At 43.8% G+C, this 19266-nt stretch overlaps 1 pseudogene; it reads right to left on the reverse strand.

Moving 5' to 3' along the window:
• Nucleotides 1-13535: 13535 nt before the first annotated feature.
• Nucleotides 13536-14932, reverse strand: LOC138637782 (tigger transposable element-derived protein 1-like; annotated as a pseudogene).
• Nucleotides 14933-19266: the final 4334 nt, after the last annotated feature.

Genomic DNA, 19266 nt, shown 5'->3' on the forward strand with positions numbered 1-19266 from the left:
TAAAAGTTTGAAAATTGTGACATTTTCAAAATTTTCACCAAATTTCTATTTTTTTCACACATAAGTGCAAGTCATAGCAAAGACATTTTACCACTATCATGAAGCAACATATGTCACAAGAAAACATTCTCAGAATCAGTGGGATCTATTGAAGCATTCCAGAGTTATGAACTCATAAAGTGACAGCGGTCAGAATTGTAAAAATTGGCCTGGTAAGAAAAGTGAAAACAGTCTTCGGGGTGAAGGGGTTGAATGCTTATTCTCATCTTCTTATATTGTTGGATAGTGCCTTTGGATAACGTCTTATCCGAGCATGCTCAGGTGTTATCCGAGTATCTTGGACTTGCTCGTATATTATGTTCGCGTACCCGTGGCTGCATGATTTGACAGTCTCAACACATGCACGAATTGCCTGTTTGTTATCCAAGCACATGCGCCCATCGCTAGTTATTAATGGTTATCTTAGTAATGTTCTGCCTCGCTGAAAGCATTTGGCACACAACCATCAAGATCCACAACAGGCAGCTCCCTTTGCCTAGCAATGGTGTCCTAGATGGGAAACAAATATAACCAGCAGAAAGAAAAGTATCACTCCAGTTATGCACACCACGTATAAAAAATGAAAACATAATGTAGGAAAAAACACAAGATTTTATTGACACACAACATAATAAAACATACTTAAAAACAGAAAGGCAAGGCCCTGTCCATAACACTCAGTAAATACAGAGTACAATAATATATATAACCCATAATAAGCATACTAATAACCAATGCTATAAGCCTGCCTGTACCCTAGGACTAGATGCAGACCATACGTGACCAGCTCACAGGACAAACTAACCAACCCAGGCGGATGTATACAAAATCCTAAGTGGCCAGTAAACACCCAAATAGTGCATTTAGCCCGAACGGCTCATGGGACAAAAATATCTACCCTAAGCCAGTAAGGCAGCAGGATCCCAAAATAACAGTGGGAGAAAAAAAAAAAGAGCACTGGAACCGCCAGGAAAAACCTCAGAGCACTAGAAGAAGGGGTTACCCAAATGGTGACCAGAGCGGAGTCCGTGGGTAGCCAGGCAAGCAAGCAGGACAGGGACCAGAGCAGCCCCACGCGTATCGCCCTTCAAGAGAGGGCTTCGTCAGGGGAAGCCCTCTCTTGAAGGGCGATACGCGTGGGGCTGCTCTGGTCCCTGTCCTGCTTGCTTGCCTGGCTACCCACGGACTCCGCTCTGGTCACCATTTGGGTAACCCCTTCTTCTAGTGCTCTGAGGTTTTTCCTGGCGGTTCCAGTGCTCTTTTTTTTTTTTTTTTTCTCCCACTGTTATTTTGGGATCCTGTTGCCTTACTGGCTTAGGGTAGATATTTTTGTCCCATGAGCCGTTCGGGCTAAATGCACTATTTGGGTGTTTACTGGCCACTTAAGATTTTGTATACATCCGCCTGGGTTGGTTAGTTTGTCCTGTGAGCTGGCCACGTATGGTCTGCATCTAGTCCTAGGGTACAGGCAGGCTTATAGCATTGGTTATTAGTATGCTTATTATGGGTTATATATATTATTGTACTCTGTATTTACTGAGTGTTATGGACAGGGCCTTGCCTTTCTGTTTTTAAGTATGTTTTATTATGTTGTGTGTCAATAAAATCTTGTGTTTTTTCCTACATTATGTTTTCATTTTTTATACGTGGTGTGCATAACTGGAGTGATACTTTTCTTTCTGCTGGTTATATTTGGTCGTTTTGTCACTCGCTTGCACCCCGTATTTATGGATATATTTTTTTATATTAGGTTTATATGTTGGTAGTGCGCCCTATTTCATTGCTTATTCCTATATGGGAAACAAGTCAGGCTATGGTGGCATGTGTAGATCACACTGGCTGCTCACAGTAACTTTAGCAACATAAGACCTGGCATTGTCGTGTTGAAAAAGGCTGTTTCAATACACTTGTGAAATGGCCGTATCACATGTTCCACCACCAAAACAATGTAATACTGAGCTGCTGGTATACCTGGAATGATGCAGCGAGTGTGTCAGAGGCTGCTGACAGACTGCATTTAGCTGCCGAAGGTCTCAGCAGTTGACTTTGCGACTCTTTCCTAGTCCATCTGACTTTAGGACCCAGTGGCAACCTCCCCCAGCTCTAGTTGACACACCTGGACCGAGGTGTTTATAATTTCCAGCTTGCTGCTGGGAGTTGCTGGTGTTATTTCCATTTCCCTGTTGATACTTGGAGCTATAGCAGTCGGCTATCTTCTTTGGTGTTTGGAGGACATCTGTGTTTCTTTCTGAGTCTACTCAAGCTAAGTGTTCCCCTTGTTTGTGCATCCCATCTGTCTTTAGTGGTAGTGGGGATTGACTAGTGCATAATCTGTCCTTCCCTATGCTTATCTCCAGAGTCAGGCAGGGGTTAGGTATCCTGCTCGGTGATAGGGTGACGTTAGATCTGCCTAGAGGTCTCCACTCCCCCTTGCCTAGTGTTGGGTTCTCTTCCCCTTATCCCTTCGTTTTGCACTTAGTCTTTCCTACACTGTGCGTGACAGTTGAAGACCATAGGGGTCCGGCTAAAGTACATTATGCCACACCAAACCATAATCCCACTGTAGGACAAGAATTACATTCACTTGTTTTCATGGCACTGCCAATCTGTAAATAAACAGAAAGAGTCACATAATTGATATTACAATGATGGTATTTATCCTGTATGGCAAACCTTGCGCACAAAAAAAATGTTGTTTTTTTTAAATCATATTGACATATAAAAAGTAGAACATGGCAATGAAGAAAAACAAATTTTATTTTGTAAACAATTTTTTAGTGTACATAATTAGCAAATCATAAAAACCTATATAAATCTGGTATCAATATAATCATACTGACCCAAAGAACAAAGTTGTCTTATTACTTCTACTGCATATTGAATGGCATAAAAAAAGTTAAAACAATAGCTGAATTGCTGTTTTTTGTTCATTCTGCATCAGCAAAATCTGAATAAAAAATGTTTTTAAATGTTATGTACCCCAAAATGGTGCCAATAAAAACATCAACTTATCCTGCAGAAAAATGTAACAAGCAGTCAAATAGGTCTGTCAAGAAAAAAAATAAAAACCTATAACTCTCAGAATATGGTGACAAAAATATCTATTTTTTATATATCGTAAAACCATTTTTAGTCCATAAAAGTAACAAAAGAAAAAAAACTATATAAATCTGGTATTGCTATAATAGCACTAACACAAAGAATAACGCTTTCTTATCACTTATACCACATGGTGAAAGGCACTAAACGAAATAAAAACAATTCTTGAACTGCGGTTTATTTGTTTAGTCTGCCTCCCAAAAATTAAAATAAGGCTCAGTTGACATTATCCTATGTTCTATGCTGAGCACTTACGATGCGGTTTATGTGTAAATCCTCATATTTATGATCAAACACTGCAGTCACTTTATGTGACTGCAGACTTCTAAATCCTCAAGCTGCATGCACCGTACATTGTCAGGATTCCCTGATGCTGGTGGTGAGATCGGGGGGATCATGTAACTGCAAGTCTTCGATTTGAATACATGAATTCACATGCAAATTAGGCATGCACTGCTTCATTCAATTCACTTTTATTGAGCGAGATTCAGAATCTAATCTGAATGGGGCCGAAAGTATGCAAATCCATTACTTGCCGCTGGCAGAATACTAGGATTCAGGAGAGGATTCAGAAGTCTACAGTCTCACATAGAGTGACTGTAGACTTTCAACACAAACCTGGACTACCCATTTAATTATAACATTAAGCACGGTAACATTCCCAATCCTAACAGTGTGTAATATACTGACTGTGAGCTTTTGGAACTGTTTGCCGGTTGCAGTAGTCATCACGTGCAAACTAGCTTTACTTCATGCTTCTCTCAGTGAAGCAGGGATGGTAGTTTTTCACTGAACATTGAGAGAAGTATGGATACCAGATTATCGGCACCTTGCATATAAGCGGTCACATGATGCGTACTCAAGTTGCTTGAGCTGTGTATAGGAGGGGCGCCAAATGGTATTCTTGCTCCAGGTACCAGAAAATCTACATCTGCCTCTGATTAATTAATTGAGCTGTGAAGTCTCAAAAATTAGGTCACTTGTGAAGGACGTTTGCTTGCGTGGCACCTCATAGATTTGTCAATTCTGCCCATAATTTATTCAAAGAAAATCTATGTTCCACAAGCCAAGTAGCACTCCTTCCCATCTGAGTGCTAAAACAGTAGTGTATTGTACAAATACAAATGAAGTATTGCCAAAATAGTACCTATAAAAATTTTAACTTGTCCTAGAAAAAACAAGCCCTCATACAGCTCTGTCAGCAGAACAATAATAATAATCTTTATTTTTATATAAATATTCCGCAGCAAAGTTTGCACACATTATCATCGCTGTCCCGGATGGGGCTCACAATCTAGAATCCCTATCAGTATGTCTTTGGAATATGGGAGGAAACCGGAGAACCCAGAGGAAACCCACACAAACACGGGGAGAACATACAAACTCCTTGCAGATGTTGCCCTTGGTGGGATAAAAACTTATGTCTAATAATATGAGGACATACCGTATTTTTCGGACTGTAAGACGCACTTTTTTCCTCCCAAAATGTGGAGGAAAATGGGGGGTGCGTCTTATAGTCTGCATATATTGGCCCTGGCTGTGGTGAGAGGTGGGGGACTGGTATCGGAGAAGGAGCGGGTCACAGAGGCAGGAGTCGGTGGCTCCAGCTAACTCCTGTGCCCACTGCTACAGATAAATTAATATGCACTGCATTACATGCACCTGGGCGTGGAGGGCAATAAATATTAATTTCTTCCTGGCATCCTGGTATGACTGATTGGCCCCATCCCAGTCCTGGTATCCATGGCCCCATCAGAAAAAATTAAAAAAAACAAACCTTTACTCTTACCTTCTTCCGCTCCCTCACAGTCGCAGCGTCTTGCTCTGGTGCCAGCAGCTGCTTAATGCTTGTAAGCAGCGCATGGCAGGGACATGATGCGCTGCTCACAAGCAGAGCACAGCTGCCGAAATGCTCACCGGGTGTTCATCAGAGATCACGGTGAGTATCCATTCCTCTTCAGTAGCGCCCACCTGCTTCCTGCTGCCGGCGGTCACGTGTGCCAATACTTATATTGTTTTTAGTCTTTTTTAGGTCATCTGTAGAATGTTCCCACACACAAACATCAAGCTGAGTTGATATAAGTAATTGAATTGAAAATTTGCCCAACATACTTTTTTATTTAATTGTACAATCATTAAAGAAATTAATGAAATTATTTTATTAACTTGAATTTAGTCTAGGGTGCAAGTTTTAGTCAGTCCAGAAAAATCAGTATCGGGATATAGTTAAGTTGTAATGAACAGTTCATTCTTAACTAGACACTTACGTACTATAATATAAAAATATAGCATTGATCTTTAGGGCACAATAACTTTTAGGAGATATTTTAGTCTAGGACTACACGGCAACATTTGTTGCGCAAACAATAAATTCTGACAAATGTGTGGGGGCTTGAATATACTGTTTGTGGTAGCTGCATTATACTGCGAGTGGGGATCTGCATTATGTGTGGGGGGGGCTGCACTTTACTGTGTGTGGGGGCACTGCACTATACTGTGTATGTGGGGACTGCCTTATACTGTGTCTGGGGGCTGCACTATATTGTGTATATATGGGGGTCTGCACTATACTGTGTGTGGGGGGGGGCTGCATTATACTGTGTCTAGGTGCTGCACCATATTGTGTATGTATGGGGCAGCACTATACTGTGTACAGTAGGGGGCTGAATTATACTGTGTGTGGGGGCTGCACTATATTGTGTGTGTATGGTGTCAGCAGCCACGTACCTGATACCCCCTGGTGAGTAAGTCTTCTGTGGAGTGCAGGCAAGTGGGGTTCATGGCATCCAAGAAGGCACGCAACTGCCAATGTTCAAGACCTGCAGCACCTTGCTAAAGTGTCCCCGACCAATTGCCATGAGGCTTCCTGTATTTAAGTCATCCCCACCCATTGGTGGGTGCCTGTGCAACTTACTCCCTCAGTCATTTCTTAGCTGCTGAGGTGCCAGGCCCTGTCTCTGTTAATCTTGTGTCCGCCACCCAGGGGGTCGTTGTACCCTGGTCTGTGTTCTGTGTTTGCCACCCAGTGGGGCTTCGTACCGTGGCTTGTGTCCGTGTCTCTGTGCCTTGACCCGTTCCTGACTCTGTCTTAGTCTACTCCTGTTCCTGTGTCCGCTTATGTCCTTGTCTTGCTTTGCTCTGCTCTCTGCGACCTTGCTTTGTTCCTTGCTCTGCACTCTGTGGCTTTGCTCTGCCTTCAGCTCTGCACTCTGTGTCTTGCTGAGCTCTGTTTTCGGCTCTGCTCTCTGCGACCTTGCTTTGCTCCTTGCTCTGCATTCTGTGACCTTGCTCTGCACACTGTGGGTTGGCTCTCGGCTCTGCTCTCCGTAGCTTTGCTCTGCACTCAGTTCTGCAATCTGTGGCCTTGCTCTGTGGCTCCGCTCAGCTCTCGCTCTGCGACTCCACTCCTTGCGGTTCTACCTGCCTCCGCTCCTTGTGGTTCTCCACCTCCTCTTGGCTCCGCCCCCTGCGTTTCTGCACTTGGCTCCACCTCCTGCGTTTCTGCATGTGGCTCTGCCTCCTGATCTTGGCTCCGCCTCCAGCATTTCTGAACTTGGCTCCGCTTCCTGCTCTTGGCCCCACCTCCTGCATTTATGCACTTGGCTCTGCCTCCTGCTCTTGGCTCCACCTCCTACGTTCCTGTTCTTGACTCTAGCTCCTGTGCTTCCGCTTTGCATCCGCTCTTGCACTCTTTCTCCACCTAGTCATAAGTCCTCCTGTCTCAACAGGTTCTTACCTGTTTTACATACCTGCCTGCAGGCCAGTCCCTACCGCTTCTTCCAGTGTGCCAGCCTTGTTCGCCTGTCCTGCCAGAGAGCCAGCCGTACCTGCCTGCCTACCAGAGAGCCAGCTGTGCCCGTCTGCCTGCCAGTGTCTTTGTTGTACCCGTCTGCCTGCCTGTGTCCCTGCCGTGCCCGCCTGTCTGCCAGAGTGCCAGGCGTGCTCGCTTGCCTGTCTATGTTCCGTTCCCCGGTGGGATCAGCAGCCACAGCCAGACACCACCCTGGAGTAGCACCTGGCAGCTTCCTGCCACACAAGCCTGACCTCACCATCCGAGGCTCCAGCGAACACCAAAGAAGCTACTTAGTTACGCCCCTTCCAGGGTAGTCTGATCTGTGGCACAGTGGGGCCACACTCCCACACGCCGCGCCAACCAGTCTGGGCATGAGCGTGAAACTATGCTTATTTGTATCAGTTCAAACAAGCCCTGCTTAAGTTCTATGGGTGCCGTGAGAACTTTTGTCACCACCAACATTTGTATTGAGGAGGGAGGGCACCCATGTTGAGGAAGCTTCTCTAAGGCTACTTTCACACATCATTTTTTTGTCGTCAGGCTGAATCCGGCGAATTTTGAAAAAAACGGATCCATCGGAAATTGTGAAAAACTGATGCGACGGATCCGTTTTTTCACCGATCTGACTAGCTGATCCGGGGAGGAGATCTGACTAGCTGATCCGGGGAGGAGATCTGACTAGCTGATAGAGAGAGAGAGAGAGACCCCAGAATGGAGAACGCATGCTCAGTTAAAAAAACCGGAATCTGTCACTGGATTTTATCATTTGACAGATCCGGTGCCATAGGTTTCCATTCTAGCAAACAACGGATGGAGCCGGATCCGTCACTGTCTGTTTTTTCGACGGACACAAAAAACGTTACTATGTCCGACGGATCCGGCAAAAAAAACGGATGAAGCGTGAGGCCATCCATTGCAATCCGTCGCTAATACAAGTCTATAAGAAAAAAAACAGATCCTGCGGCAACTTTTGCCGGATCCGTTTTTTTCAACATTCGATGAATTGTGACTGATGGCAAAAAACTGATGTGTGAAAGCAGCTTAACCACCCCCATATCTAATAGCTTGGATGCTGTGGTTGCTATTGCCTGAGCCTTTTTAAAATATTTTTATCAGTAGTCTTCTCATTTGGACTTAAAAATGCATAAATAATAGTCATATAAAAATTTTTGACTGAAAAAACCCAGCACCCAAAAACACTTGTACAACTTGTGACCACTAAATTGGCAAGTCACCACCAGACTGACAAACTGAAATTAGGATCGTTATCTTTTTAATTTAGACTCAATGGAAACTTTAGAGAATAAACATCAGGAAAAACTCTTTAAAATACTTCTAATTGTTTATCTGTCTCAAACTTCTAATTATGAGATAATATTCATCTGCATTTTCGAAATCAAAGTATCCTGGATGATTTACTGGAGTTCCAAACATTTTAAGAACTAGTTAACAAATTCCAGGCAAGTGTTTGAAAATAAAAAATGAGAAAGCAAAGAAAAGTGTTATCACAGTGTGAATAGCTGTCTTTTTGACAGGTAAGTGTTTATTTAGGTTGAGACATTTAGAAAGCAAATGATTATGTAGACCCTGCTTGGACAGAATGACCAATGCTCATGAAACTCAGACTCCTAGCCTAACCTTAATCTCTGGTTTGGCTAGTTCTTTGAACTCCTTCACCCCCATGCCATTTATCGTTTTATGATTTTTGTTTTATCCTCCCCTTCTTCCAGGAGTCATAACTTTTTTATTTTCCCATCCACATGACCATATGATTGCATGTCTATTGCAAGACAAGTTGTACTTTTGAATGATATAATTTATTTTATCATGTGATGTATTGGAAAGCGGGAATAAAATTTCAAGTGCGTTGAAATTGCAAAAAAAAGTTCAATTTCATAATTGTTTTTGTTTTTGTTTTCATTTTTTTTTATTTACCATGTTTACTATTCAGTAAAACTGACCAGGGAACATAATCCTCTAGCTCAGTATGATTTTGCAGATACTAAACATGTATTGTTTTCTTTATATTTAATTAATGAATAGAGATGAGCGAACTTGTTCGGAAAACGTTTGCCAGTCTTAAATTTGGCAAGAATGTAGCTCATTTGGATTCATTTTCAGATTCCCGAATATTTTCCCTCAAAATAAGCAAAATTCAGGTGCAGTTCGGTAAATGATTGCATTTCCACTAATGGTTTTGTTAGGACTTTGGCTAGGATAGTGGTGCTTTATCATGAGTAGATGTGTTTGATGAGGGGAGTGGTGGGGCGAGGTCAGAGGAGCGGCGGACTTTATCTTTTTTAATTAACTTAATCTGTGGAGATTTCGGCAGAAAATCAGGGTGCAGAAACCATCCACAACATCCAGGCACAAGGGCTTCTCTCTGTCACGATCCAATTTAGGATACGTGGCAGCTCTGGTTCCTCTATAAATTAAATGTAGCTTTTTTCATTTTCAGGTCAGAGGGGGTTAATATCAGTTTCCCTCATTGTAACTGCAGAGTTGCTAGGTCAGCTGATGTGGGTAGTGACCACTCCTACCTTCCTTTAAATGGTTACCTGATGCATCAACTGACTGTTGGCGATAGAGATTCTCTAGGGAGACCAGCCGTGCAGTGGCAGCTCTCTGGTGTCAGCTAATTCTGATGTTTGGAGTCCTGTTTGTGTCTTCTGCGGTGTGGAGCTTCGCAGCGGGGCTTGGAAGCTAAGTGTTGTGCTTATTTCTTGTCTATCTTGTGTTTATCTCTGTCCCCTGTATGGTACCACCTGCATTGGTGAGGCTAGCGGCCTTGCCAGTCAGTGCCCTAGCCAGGGCAGTGTGAGGTGACAGCGAGGGACGAGGTTCCTGACGGCGGTGGGGGAAGGACCCACTTCGGGCATTAGGGGAGTGCAGGGACAGGCTCAGGTTTGAGCTCAGGGTGTGTCCATCCCTCATTTCCCTGTCAGTAGGGCCTTCCTCTCTCCTTTTCCATCCCCTTGTGTGCTTGTGCTGTCCGCTGACCGACCCCCCCATTGGGTCGTTGTGTATTTCATGACAATGTCATTGGCTGCTGAAATCACATGTGCCTCCCAATATAAAAAGTGGACATGCTGTTTTTGCACCATTTTGTGAGTGTAACAGCGCAGGGAGCCTGCTCCTGGTGCTGCAAGTAGTCAGATAGATAGGCAGTTAGTGCAACTAACTAGAATCCTGTGTGAAATCGACCTTCCAGCATATTACTCGTTTGTGCTAATAGTGTGGTGCAGGCAGGAGGCCACATTTCCTAATCAAAATCGTTTGTGGTAATATTATGGTACAGGCACCAGTCCACATTTCTTAATCAAAATCATTTGGGCTGCTACTCTAGTGGAGGCACCTGGCCACATTTCATAATATAAATCCATTGTGCTAATATTGTGGGGCTGGCACCAGGACACATTTCATGATCAACATAATTGGTGCTAATACTGTGGGGCAGGCACCAGGCCACATTTCATAATATAAATAATATGTGCTAGTACTGTGGTGCAGGTACCAGTCCACATTTCATAATCAAAATTATTTGGGCTAATACTGTGGTGCAGGCACCAGAGCACATTTCATAATTAAAAATTGTTTGAGCTAATGCTCTGGTGGAGGCACCAGGCCACATATCATAATAAAAATTGTCTTGGCTAATACTGTGGTGCAGGTACCAGGTCACATTTCACTAATACTGTGGTGCAGGCACCAGGTCACATTTCATAATCAAAATTGTTTGAGCTAATGCTCTGGTGGAGGCACCAGGCCACATTTCATAATATAAATTCATTGCGCTAATACTGTGGTGCAGACACTAGACCACATTTCATAATATAAATCATTTGTGCTAATACTGTGGTGCAGGCACCAGTGCACATTTCATAATTAAAATCATTTGGGCTAATACTCTGATGCAGGCACTAGGCCACACTTTGCAATCAAAATCGTCAGGGCTAATACTCTGGTGCAGACACTAGGCGACATTTTATAATCAAAATCATTTGGGCTAATACTCTGGTGCAGGCAAATAAATAAGGCAGCACACTGTAGCACCAAAACCTGCAAACATGAAACATGAAAATTGAATTGCATTACTGCACTAGAAATATGAAAAATTGAGAAAGTTTAGCGCATAAATTGCCCAATTTATGTGTACCTTGTAGCCACGATAAGGCATTTCTTGTATACAAGGGCCTAGCAATGCCTTTCCTCTCTGAGAATAAAGTCTTCAATTTGTATTCGTTAGCCTTCTAACTGAGCACTCCTCCTTTTAGCCACAGGTGTTTTTAATCACAGCAGGACCACTACCCCTCCACAGAGACAGAGATTTTAGTCAATGAGAGGACTCACATTAGGTTCCCATTCAGATTAAGACTTTATTCTCGGAGAGGAAAGGCATTGCTAGGCCTTTGTTTATGAGAAATGACTTATCGTGGCTTCAAGATACACATAAATTGGCCAATTTATGCGCTAAACTTTCTCAATTTTTCATACTTCTAGTGCAGTAATGCAATTCAATTTTCATGTTTCATGTTTGCAGGTTTTGGCGCTACAGTGTGCTGCCTTATTTAATTGACTGTATACAAGTTGGTGACTCTAGGTTAAGCACCTGTTCACACTTAGTCTATGTTTGGATGTGACGGTCAGTTTTTTGAAATTTGTATTCATTAGCCTTCTGACTGAGCACTCCTCCTTTTAGCCACAGGTGTTTTTAATCACAGCAGGACCACTACCCCTCCACAGAGAGAGAGATTTTAGTCAAAGAGAGGACTCACATTAGGTTCACATTCAGATGAAGACTTTATTCTCAGAGAGGAAAGGCATTGCTAGGCCCTTGTATACGACAAATGCCTTATCGTGGCTACAAGGTACACATAAAATGACCAATTTATGTGCTAAACTTTCTCAATTTTTCATATTTCTAGTGCAGTAATGCAATTCAATCTTCATGTTTCATGGTTGCAGGTCTTGGCGCTACAGTGTGCTGACTTATTTATTTGACTGTATACGAGTTTGTGACTCTAGGTTCAGCACCTGTTCACACTTAGTCTATGTTTGGATGTGATGGTCAGTTTTTTGAAATTTTTAATACTCTGGTGCAGGCACCAAGCCACACTTTATAATCAAAATCGTCTGGGCTAATGCTGTGGTGCAGCACCAGGCCACATTTCAAAATCAAACTTGTCTGAGCTAATAATGTGGTACAAGCACCAGGCCACATTTCATAATCAAAATTGTTTGAGCTAATACTCTGGTGCAGGCACCAGGCCACATTTGATAATCAAAATTGTTTGAGCTAATATTTTTTTGGAGGCACCAGGCCAAATTTCATAATATAAATCCATTGTGCTAATACTATGGTGCAGGTATCAGCTCACATTTAGTGGCCAGTGTCAGGCAGCTGCTACAAAGGCAAATAAAATAATGGGATGCATTAAAAGAGGCATAGATGCTCATGAAGAGAACATAATTTTACCTCTATACAAGTCGACCACACTTAGAATACTGTGTACAGTTCTGGTCTCCGTTGTATAAGAAAGACATAGCTGAACTAGAGTGGGTACAGACAAGAGTGACCAAGGTTATTAGAGGGCTGGGGGGTCTGCAATACCAAGATAGATTATTACACTTGAGGCTATTTAGTTTGGAAAAATGAAGGCTAAGGGGTGATCTTATTTTATTGTATAAATATATGAGGGGACAGTACAAAGACCTTTCTGTTGATCTTTTTAATCATAGACCTGAGACAGGGACAAGGGGGCATCCTCTATGTCTGAAGGAAAGAGGGTTTAAGCATAATAACAGACCCGGATTCTTTACTGTAAGAGCAGTGAGACTATGGAACTCTCTGTTGTAATGAGTGATTCATTACTTAAATTTAAGAAGAGACTGGATGCCTTTCTTGAAAAGTATAATGTGACAGGTTATATATACAGGTAGTGCTTGACTTACGACGTTGATCCGTTCTTACGCAGGGTCGTAAACTGAATTTTGATGTAAGTCGGACCATACGTTCATACAGTACTGTACAATAATAACAGTACAGTACTGCAAACACTTAGCCTCTCCAAACACCTATCCTAACACAGTACCCTACATAATTATCAATAAACATAGGTACAGTAAAATATTGTGCAGTACAGTACGTTTAATAATGAAATACTGTACTGTAAGTGCTGTAACAGTAATAAACAGTGTACTGTAATAAACAAAGATAACAATTCCAAAGAGAGAACAGGCTTATTGGGAGGAAGCTGCAGAAGGTGCTGAAGATACTGGGGCAGGTGAGTCAAGAGGGGCAGCTGAGGTATAGGGTACAGGTACACGATCTGTTGCAGGATCTGTTGCAGGCCTCTCTACCTTCTTGAAGTACTGCTGCAGGTTAGTTTGGAAGGAGACCATCTTCTTCTCCTCCAAGATCTCCTTGTAACACCTAAGGGAATCCATGACTCCTCTGGCAACCCTAGTGTACCTTTCCATGTTGGGATCCTCAGCCTCAAACCTTGACAACCCTTCCTGTATCAGAGCAAAACCTCCTGCCAAGCCTTGTTCTTGTAAATCTCTTAGGTTCTGGGGTTGGTATGTCTTCCTCTTCCTCTATCATCTACTTCTCCAGGTCCTCAGCAGATAACTCCTCTCCATGAGAAGTCAGTAGCTCTGTGACATCATCCTCCTCCACCTCCAGATTCATTGTCTTACTCATATCTACAACGTTCTATATGACACTAGTCACTGACTCTTGGACCTCTGTGACATCATTCACAAACTGGGGACACAGTTTATTCCACACACCATTCATACTGGTCTGCTTAACCTAATCCCAGGAATCAGCAATGTTATTCACAGCATCAAGGATGTTGTATGTTTTCCAAAAGTCCTTTAGAGTCAAGTCCTTATTCTTTTTAGTTGCTGCTAAAGCATTACCAATGACCCTTCGGAGGTAATAGGCCTTGAATGTAGCAATGACTCCTTGGTCCATAGGCTGTATTAGGGCAGTGGTATTAGGTGGAAGGTAAACCACCTTGACATTAGGGTTAAAGTCATCCAGATGGGCAGGGTGTCCAGGGGCATTGTCCAGAATTAGCAACACCTTAAAGGGGATATCCTTGGAGGTACAATACCGCTCCATGCCTGGCACAAAATGGTTGGTGAACCAGTCATCAAACACTGCAAGTGTCACCCATGCCTTCATATTAGACTTCCAGATGACTGGTAGTTGACCCTTTGAAATGCCCTTGAGTGCCCTTGGATTCTCAGCCTGATGCACCAGCATGGGCTTCAGTTTGTAGTCGCCAGCAGCATTGCCCCCAAGAAGCAAAGTCAGTCTCTCCTTGCCGTCTTCTGGTGACCTGGTGCGGACTTCTCCTCCTTGGCGATGTACGTACGGTTAGGCAAACGTTTCCAAAACAAGCCTGTCTCATCCACGTTGAACACTTGTTGAGCACAGTAACCACCCTCCTCAGTTATCTCAGCCAATGCTTTAGGAAACTCAGTTGCTGCTTTCTCATCAGCACTAGCAGCTTCACCTTGCACTTTAATGTTATGGAAATTGGCACGATCCTTAAACCTCATAAACCAACCCCTATTCGCCACAAATTCTTCACTTTCACTTCCTTCCCCCTTTTCTCTTTTCAACGCCTCAAACAGTCGCCTAGCCTTCTCCTGAATAACCATAAAGCTCACAGGGATACGGCGTTGATTTTGGTCTTCCAACCAAAGCACCAATAATCTTTCCATCTCAATAATAAGCCCACTACGCAGCTTTGTTATCACTGTCGCTTTCATTGGAGCAAATCCTTTCACATGTTCAAGGAAACGATCTTTAACCGTGATAATCGTAGCGACAGTCGAACAACTAAGTCCTAATGACCCACCAATTTTTGTTGGTGTTTCCCCCTTATCAGATCGCCTTATGATATCCACTTTCACCTCCATGGTGATGGCCTTCCTTTTCTTTGATGCACTTGTATAAGATGAGTCTAGCTTACGTTTGGGAGCCATAATGAAGAGTGTTATGGCGTGCAGGAGACTCGTTTTCCTCGTGTAACCGGGTACAGTGTACAGTACTGGACTCTATTCTTCCGCTGCTGCACGTAGTTGCACGTAGTTCGACTTACGACGCAAAACCGCGTAAGTCGGAACGAGGCGTCGTATAAAGCATCGTAACTACGAAACGACGTAACTCGAGACCGTCGTAACCCGAGGACTAACTGTACTAGATTCCTTGATAGGGTGTTGATCCAGGGAACTAGTCGTCTGATTGCTGTATGTGGAGTCGGGAAGGAATTTTTTTCCCCAATGTGGAGCTTACTATTACTGCCACATGGGTTTTATTTGCCTTCCTCTGGATCAACATGTTAGGGCATGTTAGGTTAGGTTACGGGTTGAACTAGATTGACTTAAAGTCTTCCTTCAATGTTAATAACTATGTTACTATGTTGCATTTCATAATATAAATCATTTGTGCTAATATTGTGGTGCAGGCACCAGTCCACATTTCATAATCAAAATCATTTGGGCTAATACTCTGGTGCAGGCACCAGGCTACATTTCATAATCAAAATTGTCTGGGCTAATACTGAGGTGCAGGCCCCAGTCAAAATTCGATAACCAAATTCGTTTGGGCTAATAATCTGGTGCAGACTGTTATGAACAGGTAATTCAGAACCACAATGGACATTGAAGTTCAGAGCACACAAAGTGACCTGACAATTACCAAAAACAAAGGACGAGCTCTGAGACGTGGAAACTCTGCTGACCGCAATCCCTAATCCTAACACACCACACTAGAGGTAGCCGTGGATTGCGCCTAACGCTCCCTATGCAACTCAGCACAGCCTGAGAAACTAACTAGCCCTGAAGATAGAAAAATAAACCTACCTTGCCTCAGAGAAATTTCCCAAAGGAAAAGGCAGCCCCCCACATATAATGACTGTGAGTAAGATGAAAATACAAACACAGAGATGAAATAAATTTAGCAAAGTGAGGCCCGACTTACTGAATAGACCAAGGATAGGAAAGATAGCTTTGTGGTCAACACAAAAACCTACAAACAACCACGCAGAGGGGCAAAAAGACCCTCCGCACCGACTAACGGTACGGAGGTGCTCCCTCTGCGTCTCAGAGCTTCCAGCAAGCAAGAAAAACCAATAAAGCAAGCTGGACAGAAAAAATAGCAAGCAAAAATAACACAAGCAAAACTTAGCTTATGCAGGATAGACAGGCCACAGGAACGATCCAGGAGGAAGCAAGACCAATACTAGAACATTGACTGGAGGCCAGGATCAAAGCACCAGGTGGAGTTAAATAGAGCAGCACCTAACGACTTAACCTCATCACCTGAGGAAGGAAACTCAGAAGCTGCAGTACCACTCTCATCCACCAAAGGAAGCTCATAGACAGAACCAGCCGAAGTACCACTCTCGACCACAGGAGGGAGCTTGGCCACAGAATTCACAACAGTACCCCCCCCCCTTGAGGAGGGGTCACCGAACCCTCACCAGAGCCCCCAGGCCGACCAGGATGAGCCACATGAAAGGCACGAACCAGATCGGCAGCATGGACATCAGAGGCAAAGACCCAGGAATTATCTTCCTGACCATAACCTTTCCACTTAACCAGATACTGGAGTTTCCGTCTCGAAACACGAGAATCCAAAATCTTCTCCACTATATACTCCAATTCCCCTTCAACCAAAACCGGAGCAGGAAGATCAATAGATGGAACCACAGGTGCCACGTATCTCCGCAACAATGACCTATGGAACACGTTATGGATGGAAAAAGAAGCTGGAAGAGTCAAACGAAAAGACACAGGATTAAGAACCTCAGAAATCCTATATGGACCAATGAAACGAGGCTTAAATTTAGGAGAGGAAACCTTCATAGGAATATAACGAGATGACAACCAAACCAAATCCCCAACACGAAGTCGGGGACCCACACAGCGCCTGCGGTTAGCGAAACTTTGAGCCTTCTCCTGGGACAAAGTCAGATTGTCCACTACATGAGTCCAAATCTGCTGCAACCTATCCACCACAGTATCCACACCAGGACAGTCCGAAGACTCAACCTGCCCTGAAGAGAAACGAGGGTGGAACCCAGAATTGCAGAAAAACGGCGAAACTAAAGTAGCCGAGCTGGCCCGATTATTAAGGGCGAACTCAGCCAAAGGCAAAAAGGACACCCAATCATCCTGATCAGCAGAAACAAAACATCTCAGATATGTTTCCAAGGTCTGATTGGTTCGTTCAGTCTGGCCATTTGTCTGAGGATGGAAAGCCGAGGAAAAAGACAAATCAATGCCCATCCTAGCACAAAAGGCTCGCCAAAACCTCGAAACAAACTGGGACCCTCTGTCAGAAACGATGTTCTCTGGAATGCCATGTAAACGAACCACATGCTGGAAAAACAACGGCACCAAATCAGAGGAGGAAGGCAATTTAGACAAGGACACCAAATGGATCATCTTAGAGAAGCGATCACAAACCACCCAAATGACCGACATTCTTTGAGAGACGGGGAGATCCGAAATAAAATCCATAGAGATATGTGTCCAAGGCCTCTTCGGGACCGGCAAGGGCAAAAGCAACCCACTGGCACGAGAACAGCAGGGCTTAGCCCGAGCACAAATCCCACAGGACTGCACAAAAGAACGCACATCCCACGACTGAGACGGCCACCAAAAGGATCTAGCCACCAAATCTCTAGTACTAAAGATTCCAGGATGACCAGCCAACACCAAACAATGAACTTCAGAGATAACTTTATTCGTCCACCTATCAGGGACAAACAGTTTCTCCGCTGGGCAAAGGTCAGGTTTATTAGCCTGAAATTTTTGCAGCACCCGCCGCAAATCAGGGGAGATAGCAGACAAAATTACCCCCTCTTTGAGAATACCCGCCGGCTCAGACAAACCCGGAGAATCGGGCACAAAACTCCTAGACAGGGCATCCGCCTTCACATTTTTAGAGCCCGGAAGGTACGAAACCACAAAGTCAAAACGGGAGAAAAACAGCGACCAACGAGCCTGTCTAGGATTCAACCGTTTGGCAGACTCGAGATAAGTCAAGTTTTTGTGATCAGTCAAGACCACCACGCGATGCTTAGCTCCTTCAAGCCAATGACGCCACTCTTCGAATGCCCACTTCATGGCCAGCAACTCTCGATTGCCAACATCATAATTTCGCTCAGCAGGCGAAAATTTCCTGGAAAAGAAGGCGCATGGTTTCATCACCGAGCAATCAGAACTTCTCTGCGACAAAACAGCCCCTGCTCCAATTTCGGAAGCATCAACCTCGACCTGGAACGGAAGCGAAACATCTGGTTGGCACAACACAGGGGCAGAAGAAAAACGATGCTTCAACTCCTGAAAAGCTTCCACAGTAGCAGAAGACCAATTGACCACATCAGCACCCTTCTTGGTTAAATCAGTCAACGGTTTAGCAATGCTAGAAAAATTAGCGATGAAGCGACGATAAAAATTAGCAAAGCCCATGAACTTCTGCAGACTCTTCAGAGATGTTGGCTGAGTCCAATCATAAATGGCCTGAACTTTAACAGGGTCCATCTCGATAGTAGAAGGAGAAAAAATGAGCCCCAAAAATGAAATCTTCTGAACACCAAAGAGACACTTTGACCCCTTCACAAACAAAGAATTAGCACGCAGGACCTGGAACACCATTCTGACCTGCTTCACATGAGACTCCCAATCATCCGAGAAGACCAAAATATCATCCAAGTATATAATCAGGAATTTATCCAGGTACTCTCGGAAGATGTCATGCATAAAGGACTGAAACACTGATGGAGCATTAGAAAGTCCGAATGGCATAACCAGGTACTCAAAATGGCCTTCGGGCGTATTAAATGCTGTTTTCCATTCATCGCCCCGTTTAATACGCACAAGATTATACGCACCACGAAGATCTATCTTGGTAAACCAACTAGCCCCCTTAATCCGAGCAAACAAATCAGACAGCAGCGGCAAGGGGTAATTAAATTTGACCGTAATTTTATTTAGAAGGCGGTAATCAATACAAGGTCTCAGCGAACCATCCTTCTTGGCCACAATGGCGACGATGACGGGCGAATATGACCCTTCTCCAAAGACTCCTTCACGTAACTCCGCATAGCGGCGTGCTCAGGTACAGATAAATTAAACAGTCGACCCTTAGGAAACTTACTACCAGGAATCAAATCGATAGCACAATCACAATCCCTATGCGGAGGTAGGGCATTGGACTTGGGCTCATCGAATACATCCCGGTAATCAGACAAGAACTCTGGGACCTCAGAAGGGGTGGATGATGAGATAGACAGAGATGTAACATCACC

This window comes from Ranitomeya imitator, chromosome 5 (assembly GCF_032444005.1).
Source record: "Ranitomeya imitator isolate aRanImi1 chromosome 5, aRanImi1.pri, whole genome shotgun sequence".
NCBI classification, from domain to species: domain Eukaryota; kingdom Metazoa; phylum Chordata; class Amphibia; order Anura; family Dendrobatidae; genus Ranitomeya; species Ranitomeya imitator.